The sequence below is a fragment of the Mastomys coucha genome, unplaced genomic scaffold (assembly GCF_008632895.1).
Source record: "Mastomys coucha isolate ucsf_1 unplaced genomic scaffold, UCSF_Mcou_1 pScaffold1, whole genome shotgun sequence".
Classification (NCBI taxonomy): Eukaryota; Metazoa; Chordata; class Mammalia; order Rodentia; family Muridae; genus Mastomys; species Mastomys coucha.
The window spans coordinates 92,332,945-92,343,911 of NW_022196891.1; positions in this window are offsets into that span (position 1 = coordinate 92,332,945).

Here is a 10,967-nt window from a genome sequence, read left to right on the forward strand (position 1 = left end):
TGTCTACTGGGTTTCTCAACAAGATTATAGTGTCTTTGAGAAAGATTTATGGCCTGAATATTTGGTTCCCTAAACGTGCCTAGAAAATTTCCCCCACATAGCTTTAACTGAATGTGTTTTTATGTGATAGTTAAAAAATTATCAATGAAACTCTGTTTATAATCACAGCCTACTTTCCCCAAGACTCATAATTACTTCTGAGAGAGTCCTAGGGACTAATGCCTCCTTTTGAGACACTTCAGGTTAAGTAGCAGTCTAGAAAATAATGCTTTCTAACTGAAATGTCCTATCACATGGTAGTTAAGATCAGTCATCTTAATTTTTGACTTGTTAGTACCTTCCACAATTCTCCTTTGGTTAGCAATTCTACCTCAATTTCATGATAGCCCTACTTCAACCTTGAGTTGGCAGTAGATATACTTGATTGTGAGGGATAAGGTCACCCACCCTCTTTGGATCTGTATCCCAGACTGGCCTGGAACTCACTGTGTGTCCCAGACTGCCCTCAGACTCATGGAGATCCACATGTTTCATCCTCCTGAGTGCTAGAATTTCAAGTATGAATCATTACCCCTGGAAGACTTTCCCATTCTTAATGCTTATCATAGATTTATTAGATACAGCAAGTATTTTACATACTTATTTTCCTTCAATGTCTTTATTCATTAAATATCTCTCCTGTCTCCATAAAGTACTGAAATATTGTTTGACTAGGAGCACAACTTGTCATATAGGAGCAAAATTAAAGTATATTTATTTGAATGCTTAAAAAGAGACGTAAAACAATGGAATCAGGAACATTTACCTTATTTCCCATAAGGAACAACTTACCCTTCCATACAAGTAAATTTAGCTCGAGCACCCCATGAAAATCTGCCATCTATGTAGTGTACTTTGCCAAATGAAGGTACCTGTAACATAGTACATTGAACTTCTAGAAGAAAATAACAATAAAAATTTAAATCCATCTCCAATGCCAGTTGCACTTGAATTAAAGTCAAAATTATATATGGTTCTTTTGAGTTTGTGGATTATTTAATGATTACATTATAAGAGTGTGGTGGTTTAAATAAGATGCCCACCATAAGGGCATTTGAATAGTGGGTCCCCAGTTGGTGGCTGTGTGGGGAAGATTAAGAAGTATAGCCTTGCTGGAGGAAGAATGTCACTGGAATGGGGTGTGCTTTGGGGTTTCAAAAGACTTGTTCAATTACCAGTATTCTCGTTGCTCCTACTTGCCATCCTGAGATGTGAGCTCCCAGCTCTTTCTGCTACCGTGTCTTGACAACCATTATGGATCTAACCCCTGAGACCATAAGCCCAATTAAACCTGGTCATGTTGTTTATTTCAGTATCAGAAAAGTAACTAATACAAAGGGCAAGGGCAAGAGTAGCAACTAAGAAATCCACTAAATGCCAAGAAAAGAAAAGATTCCCTATAAATTTCTCAAAACCTGAGGAAAAAAAAACATCAAAGATTTGTTTCACATAGGAAACTCATCTCTGCAATAGGGATCTATGACCCCATTCTAAAATGTCTGAAATCAATCAAGCAATCAATCAAACAAACAAACAAAATGTTGGGTTTACTTACTAATATAACCATCATCTGAAATAGGGACCCATGTATGATTTGGCTCACAGGTAGCAATCATCAGGTATGGAGACAGATATAGGTATCTTTTTTACACTTATATTCTATTCTCTCTCCAACCGCATAATAGAGCTTAGGTGTACCCTTGAGTTCCATAGCTTCAAATGGTGGTGGTAGTTCACAGGCATCTAGGGACAATGCAGCAAGAACATGAAGATGAAGTGTGAGTACCACTTTTGTCAACTGAAAAATGTTATTTTATAGCAGGAAAGACAGAAAAAGTAGAAATGTTCTCAGCAAGATTCTAAATGACTGGGGGCATGCTTTTCTTTACTCAATCAGCAGCAGCAGTGCAAGAATACTGTGACTTGTTCAAAATACCATCTATCAAATAACATTTATTCAAAATTTAAACAAGAAGATATTATTAATGGCTTGGGTTTTTTTTAAAAAAGAAAGATATGAGACTATCATATTCTTATAACTGTTGTCTTAAGACATGGCTAATGAGACTGTAAGGACTATGTCTCATTAATTAGAGACATAATACTTGTCTAGTATCCAGTACCAAAGTTGAGTGAGTACTGGCTTTGATTCTTTATTCTCTTTAAATCAAAATTCAAATTCTTTATTATTCAGGAAATTTGCTTTGATGATATCTGAAAATCATATTTTCTTTGCTGTTTCAGCCGCTCTTTAAAAATTTTTTTTTATTAGTTTAGCTACAAACATTTACATGTTAATGTTTCTTCCATGTCAAAATATTTACACTTTACTAATTTATTATGGATTCATTATGCATTACTGCTATAATTAGAAAGTGAATTCCAAATACTGTGGTTTCTCTTTTCCCATAAGTACAGTAATAACAGATACCAGAACTTATTTCTCATAACAATAGAGATAAGGATTCTTTTTTAAAAATTAGAAATACCAAATACTCAGCACTATGCTAAGCATATCTTTAGCTAACTTGTCTTCATGCTCATCATTTAAACAGTGTTCCCCTCTATAAGGCAAGAAATCTGAAGTATCGCAAAGTGGAGTAACCTCTTTAGGAATGCATTCCAAGTAGGTAGCAGATTAGGTGTCAAACTAGGCAGCCTGTGTCCAAACCACAAGGGGCACTGCCAATGCAGTGGCCCCTTTCTAGTCCTCACCTGGGACTCCCCAAAGCAGATGCCACAGTATCCTGTGTTTAGTCCTCAAGAAATTGCTTTTATAAGCTTGGGGATATTACAGCAGATCTAGTTTAGACTCAAGATTACTAAGTCAAGGATCAAGTTGGATCAAGTAAGGATCAGGCTGTTCCACACATTGGATAAAAACATCCAAGCTGGGCAGTGGTGGCATATGCCTTTAATACCAGCACTTGGGAGGCAGAGGCAGGGCAGATTTCTGAGTTTGAGACCAGCCTGGTCTACAGAGTGAGTTCCAGGACAGCCAGGGCTATACAGAGAATACCTGTCTCAAAAAAAAAAAAAAAAAAAAATTATAGCTTGAACTTCTCCAAAGTAGCCACTCACCTCTCATGATTCTTTAGTACTCTCCTTTCTCTTCTCTATTTTTGTCAAACTAAGTAACTACTGGTCAGCTGTGTCCCACCTTGGAATGTCTTTGCTTACATCAATCCTCAGCCCAGTTCCTAGCTATGTATGCTGAGCAACTCTCCTCTTTTTTTTTTTTTTTAAGACACTTGGAGGGAACATCTTGTGCTTCAACTCTGGAAGCAGCACTCAGTTCCCTTTCTTTGGGCTGTCCCCTATCAGAGTATTTCATATAGGTCACATGTGACTGTGTTTAATAGCTAAGATGAAATCTAGTCATCATGTGGCCACAATGTCCAGCACCAGCTTCTCTCAGGAACATAAGAGTACAACAAAGACACTTGCAAGGATTACATTGTCATGATTTTTATAATGAAAATAGTCATTTTAAAGATTTATACATTGGAGAAAGGAGAGGCATTTATTTCTTTTTTCTTTTTCTTTCCTTTTTGACTGTATTATAACTCAGCAATTGACCACATGAAGACTATTCCCTGCATTGTAGCACACAGAGTAAAGACTGAGATACTAAAGTGTAAGCATTTACTGATCTTAGCAAGACCTAAAATAGGCCTAAGAGAGCAGACATAACAGGAGACTGCAGCTTTGTTCAAAGAAGCAGCCACTCTTCTGAAGGAAGGTGATCAACCTCAAAATGTGAGATTCTCTTCTGCAATCCTGATGAGCACTGTCCACTTATAAACCACTCTCCTCACAAACTGAGTTGTCTCAAAAATGAGAACTTATTCTCCTTTCATTTTCCCTACCTAGCACAATGAGTTTTCCTTTTATGTTTTTCAGGTTTCAATCTATATTTTGTTTTTCAGATTTTATCTTGTTTCCCTTCATTTATGTTATATCCTATTCATTTTATCTGGTTTTCTCTATTTCAAATAACTGCAGAATCTTCTTAAACTTTTAGCTCATCCCAAACATTATTCTTTTTAAAAATCCATTGGTTTCCTATTAAGCTAGTACTTGCCCCTTCTACTCCTTGTGAAGTGAATTTTTATAGTGATTGATGGAAAGCAAAGTTCCTTAAAGAACTTTCCTCATGCAAGCAGGAAGAATCTTTTCTGTGCTTTATGCCTTAGCCAAATCTATTTAACATTCTGGTATTTGAGTTTTGTAAGAGCACCAACACTAAGACAAAAAACAAACAAACAAACAAACAAACAAACAAATATTTGGAGTCACTCATGTGAAAAAGAAAAGATCTCTTTCCTTTCTGAATAGGAAAATACCTTTCAGAAAGGTAGAGAACAGAAAAGCCAGTTTTATAGGTGTGATTGCAAGTTGAGAGATGAGTTAAGCTGGGTTATGTCTACTGAGAATAGTGAGAGGAGGCCTCCCTGGTAGGTAACATTCCAACTAAGTTTTAAGAGAAGATAGTCAAATATGTTATATCAGGAGAAGGTTCCATATATAAGAAAAACAGAAACAAACCAGTGGTTTAAAGTGTCACTGTTTGGATTGTTGTTTGTCCTGCCCCTCAGTCATTTTAAAATCCAGTCAGAGAAGCATGTTCCTTTACTCGAAAGCATGGTTCTAGTCCTTAATGTTAAGCTTTGGTTAATATTAGCAAATATTTATAGATCATATACTATGTATTTACCACTAGGGATCTATCAGCACAATAAAGTGCCTGCTTACATTCCTACACATATATGTGTGTGAACAATTAATGGAAGAGGATCACAAAACCAAGACTGATTTGTCACTGCCTCCCAACATGTCCATCCTTAGGACCAGCACAGAGTCTGGAACATAGAAGGCAAAAGTTGCTAAATGGATGCTGATAAGAAAAAAATACAGAAATACATACAGACTACATGAACAAGATTATGTATATATCAAATTATGTACATAGAGTTTTGCAAAACAGAAGAAAACAGAAGTATTGTTCTTTGTGTAAATTTTATAAATTAACCATGTATAGTATTTATTCCATGTAATGAAACACCATCCAAATGTGGTGGGATAAACCTTGAGTTTTAGTTCATGAGCTAAGGTGAAAACCAGAGTGTTACTTATACTTCTTGTCTCAGGAGTGATGTTTAGATTGTTCTTTTCTACTATGACTTTATCTGTAAAGGAAGATAATATCTCAGAGCCATTTGGTATTAAGTGGTGGAGAAATCAGCTGTTAAGTGCTTTTTGTGTGTCTCAGGAATTATGTTTACATTGTGGTTTTAAGAGGGTGAGTGTAGTGGTTTGACTAGGAATGGCCCCCATAGACTCATGTGTTTGATACTTGGTCCATAGAGAGTGGGACTATTAGGAGGTGTGGCTTTGTTGGAATAGGTATGACTTTGTTGGAGGAAGTGTGTCATTAGGGGGTGGGCCATTAAGTCTCAGAAGCTCAAAGCAGTTCTCTGCCTGTTGCCTGTTTCATCTCTACATTCAGATGTAGAACTCCCAGCTCCTTCTACAGCACCATGTCTGCCTGCATGCCACCAAGCTTCCTGACATGATGATAATAAAGTAACCTCTGAAAACGTAAAACAGCTCCAACAACTGTCAACCTGGATAAATTGTGGACATTGGTCAGCGAGCAGACACGGGTCAATGCAGCAAAAAACAAGACTGGAGCTGCTCCCATCATTGATGTTGTTCGATCGGGCTACTACAAAGTTCTGGGCAAGGGAAAGCTCCCTAAACAACCTGTCATCGTGAAGGCCAAATTCTTCAGCAGAAGAGCTGAAGAGAAGATTAAGGGTGTTGGAGAGGCCTGTGTTCTGATGGCTTAAAAGCCACACTGGAGGTTAATTAAATGCTAACATTTTCCACTTTAAAAAAAAAAAAAAGAGTTGTGTTGGTCATGGTATTTCCTCACAGTAATAAAACCTTAGTTAAGATACTGGGATAACAGCTACAGGCCAGCCAACTTTCCTGCATAGTGGATCAGGATCTAACTTCATCTCCAGGAATTCAGGGGAAAAAAAAAAAACAAATAGAGAAACAAGGACTGTTCTCACTAGGATACTTACTTTATCCATTTTTGGCTTTACATCTGTCTCTGTGCTTTCGTACTCGTAGTATGTTGTGAATATGCATGTCAGTTTTGGTGTGTGCACCTGTGCATGCAGTTAAGTGTGCATGCATATAAGTGTGCATGTGGTTGTAGAGGCTAGGGGTCAACACCTGTTGTCTTCATTGGTCACTCTCTGTCTTAGATAGGGTTTTATTGCTGTGAAGAGACACCATGACCATGACAACTCTTTTAAAGGAAAATATTTAATTGGGGTTGGCTTACAGTTCAGACTTTAGTCCATTATCATCATGATGGGAAGTATATGATATGCAGGGAGACATGGTGCTGGAGGAGCTAACAGTTGCTGCATCTGGATCCTCAGGCAGAAGAGACTATGAGTCACTAGGCCTGGCTTAAACTGAGACCTCAAAGCCCATCCTTTTGTGACTCACTTCTTTTAACAAAGCCACACCTACTCCAACAAGGCCACACCTCCTAATAGTGCCACTACCTATAGACTTATAGGGGCCATTTGAATTTAAACCACCACACTCTCCAACTTATTTTGTGAGGCAGACTGAATCTAAAGCTTATTGAGCCAGCAAACCCAAGGAATCTTCCTGTCTCTGCTTCTCCATCTCTTGGCCTTCAGGCACTTTTGGACTTTTTATGTGGGTTCTAGGAATCTGAATGCAAGTCCTCATGCTTATGCAAGAGGCGCATAAAGAGTAAATATGTTATATTACAAACTTTCAAGAATTCTCTAATATCTTTTTGTGATAAAGTTCCATTTGTGTGTGTGTGGGGGGGGGGGGTTAGTGGACTTTGCATAGGCCTTTTTCTTCCCCTATCTTTCATAATCTAAAATCAAGTTGTTATCTAGCTCATCCTTATGGTGCCTGTCTTAGGGTTTCTATTGCCAGGACAAAATATCATGATCAAGAAGCAAATTGGGGAGGGAAGGGTTTATTTGGCTTATACTTCCACATCACAAGTCACTATCAAAGTCAGGACAGGAACTCAAGCAGTGCAGAAACCTGGAAATAGGAGCTGATGCAGAGGCCATGGAGGAACACTGCTTATCGGCTTGTTCCTCATGGGTTGCTCAGCCTGCTTTCCTATAGAATCCAGTATTACCTGCCCCAAAAAATAGCTGACCCCTAACCCCCCCAATTTCAATCTCTAATTATAAAAATGCCCTACAGGCATGCCCATAACCCAATCTTATTGAGGCATTTTCTCAATTGAGCTCCCTCCTCTCCACTGACTCTATCTTGTGTCAAATTGACATAAAACTAACCAGGACAGTATCAAACCAATTATTATACAACACACCTTTAAAGAAGCTATTAAGACACAGAAACAAGCAAAAATTATGTGCAAACCTTTTGTTCAATATCCAGAAAGATTCTGACATTTATTGAGATCATGAGCATAGCTCAAAATATCACTATATATAAAACAGTTAAATATACAGAAACATTTGTTTTAATTTTTTATATGTATATGTATAGTATGCATGCATATGTGTTCATGCACACATCTATGCATACCTCTTTGTGTGTATGTCCATTCATGTACTTGTGAAGCCTGCAGTTAATATTGGGAATCTTCAGTTTAAAAAAGATGTCTTTATTTTTATTCTATGAATATTTTGCCTGAATATATGTCTGTAAACCATGTGTATGCAGTGCCCTCAGAGGACAGATGAGAGTATTGGATTCCCTGGAACTAGAGTTACAGATGGTTGTGAGTTAAGCTGCCATGTGGGTGTCAAGAACTAAACTCTAGATCCTATGCAAGAATAACAAGTGCTCTTAATCATCTCTCCAGCCAGGAATCTTGTTCAATTACTCCCCCACTTCATCTTCAGAGGCAAGGTCTGTCTTAGTTAGAGTTATACTGCTGTGAACAGGCACCATGACCAAGGCATGCTTATAAGAAAAACAATTGGAGCTGGCTTACAGGTTCAGAGGTTCAGTCCATTGTTATCAAGGTAGGAGCATGGCAGTGTCAAGACAGGCATGGTAAAGGAGGAACTGAGTTTAAAATCTTGTTCTGAGGCACAGGAGAAGACTGGCTTCCAGGCAGCTAGGATGAGGGTCTTAAAGCCCATGTTCACAGTGACCCACCTACTCCAACAAGGCCACACCTCCAAATAGTGCCACTCCCTAGGCCAGCATATTAAAACTACCACATTCCACTCCCTGGCCCCCATAGGCTTGTTAAAACGTGAGTCTATGGGGGCCATATCTAGCCATAGCATAATAAAAAATACATTTTGTTCAACTTCCAAAGTCCCCATAGTCTATAGCAGTCTTAACAATGTTAAAAGTCCAAAGTTCAAAGTCTTTTCTGAGATTCATCCAATCACTTAACTGTAAGCCCCAAAGCAAGACAGTAAGCCAGCTGGGCAAACTCTAAACTCTGCATCTCCATGTCTGATATCAAAGAGGTCTTCAGATCTCCGACTTCTTTTTCATCTTTGTTGACTGCAACAAATTTCTTTCTCCTGGGCTGGTTCCACTCCATTAGCAGTTTTCCTCAGCAGATATCCTATAGCTCTGGCATCTCAAACATCTTGGGGTCTGCAAGGCAACTTCAATGTTTCAGCTTCTTATTCCAGTGTCTGGGATCCACACATGATCTTCTGGGCTCCTCCAAAGGGCTTGTGTCACTTCTCCAGCTCTGCCCTCTGTAACACTCTAGGCTCTGGTTGACTCCAATCCAGTGCTGCTGCTGGCTTTTGGTGGTCATCCCATGGTACTGACATCTCCAATATGCTGGGCTTTTCTGCTGCAAGTAGGATCCATCAATAGCCTCTCATAAGCTCTCTTCATGGTGCCAAGCCTCAACTTGTTTGCATGACACCTTCAGTACTGGGCCCTCCCTAGCCTCTCACAGTGCCAAGCCTCAGCTGCTCTCCATGACCACTTCATACATTCAAAACCAGTACCACCTAGGTCTTTCTTACACACTACAAGTCCAGCAGCAGCAGCACAGGGTACAACCTTGGCTATCTCTAGAACACAGCTTCTTTGTGCTCTTATAAAACACTTCCAAGATTTCACTTCAGTCACTGGTCTCTTCCTAATCACCACTAATTTCTTAGTTCCAGCTAACCACCATTAATTGTCCTAGAAGTCCCTTCTATTGTTGACTCTAAAGACAGAGCCACATGGCTGAAGCTGCAGAATTCTGATGCTTGCTGGAGCTGGAACACTCCACGCCCCCCCCCACCCACCCCCTGTTCTATTAAATTATCACCAGCTTTCTGTTTTCCAACTTCTTCATGGCCTAAGTTCTGGAACTTGCTTGTTAGACTGACCTTACACAGATCTGAAAGGTTCTGTCTCCTTCATGCTGGGATCAAACGTGTGTATCATCATGCCTGGACGTAAGCTTTTCTCTACTTGGAACTTGCTTTATTTAAGACCAGGTTGGCCTTAAACTCAAAGATCTGCTTGCCTCTGTCTCTTTGGATTAAAGATGTATTACCACCATGTTTGGACCTAGCATAGCTGGGTGGGATCTTGCCCCAAAGTCACCACTCCCTTAATCTGTACATCTTAAATATAGCATTCAGCTCCATTTCACTTCCTGGTGCCCCTTTATTACTATACATTTTGTACTTTTCCTTTTGGAGCTTGCTGTGCTTCGTCAAAAGGCTCTTCATAAGAGTGAACTTTAGTAACCACAGAACAGAATTTATACCAGGCTGTTTTGAGACTTCCTTTGTCAAAGCAATTAATCTAAATTTCTCCACTTTAGCCTCAGGAAGACTGTTTGGACAATGGCAAAAAGCAGACACATTTTTCACCAAAATTTTACAATAACAGTCCTTGGCCACATACTGAAATTCTTCTCCTCTGAAACCTCCAGAACCAGGCTTCAACAGTGCAAATCACCTTCAGTACCAAAGTCTTCCATATTTCTACTACGATAGCCCATTAAGCTCCACTTAAAGCATTCCAAATCCAAAGTCCCCAAATCTACACTCTTTCAAAGAAAAGGATGGTCAAGCCTATCACAACAATACCCCACTCCTGGTATCAACTTCTGTCTCAGTGAGGGTTTTACTGCTGTGAGCAGATACCATTCCAAGGAAACTCTTGTAACATTTCACTGGGGTTGGCTTACAGGTTCAGAGGTTCAGTCCATTATCATCAAGGCAGGAGCATGGCAGTGGCCAGGCAGGTATGGTGGAGGAGGAGCTGAGAGTTTAAAATCTTGTTCTGAAGGCAAACAGGAGAAGGCTGATTTCCAGGCAGCTAGGATGAGGGTCTTTTTTTTTTTTTTAATATTTATTTATGTACATGAGTACACTGTAGCTGTCTTCAGATCCCTTTACAGATGGTTGTGAGCCACCATGTGGTCGCTGGGAATTGAATTCAGGACCTCTGGAAGAGCAGTCAGTGCTCTTAACCACTGACCCATCTCTGCAGCCCTAGGATGAGGATCTTAAAGCCCATGCTCACAGTGACACACTTGCTCTAACAAGGCTACACCTACTTCAACAAGCCCATACCTCCAAATAGTGCCATTCCCTGGGCCACGCATATTCAAACTACAAGGTCTCTCAATCAAATTCAAAGCTCACTGATACAGAGAGTTCCAATAGCCAATTTGCTCAAGAAATGATATTTCTCAGCCTTCTGGGATTCTGGGAATCTGAATTCAGTTCCTCTTGGTTGTGTGAAAGGGCTTTAAGTGCTAAGCTGTCTCCCTAACAAGAGCCATTTATCTTAAGTGTGAACAATGACTGTTAACTAGTTGCATTTTTTTAAAAAAATAGCATATAATTTATAAATATCTATGAGGCACTATGTAATGTTAAGATACATATATATCC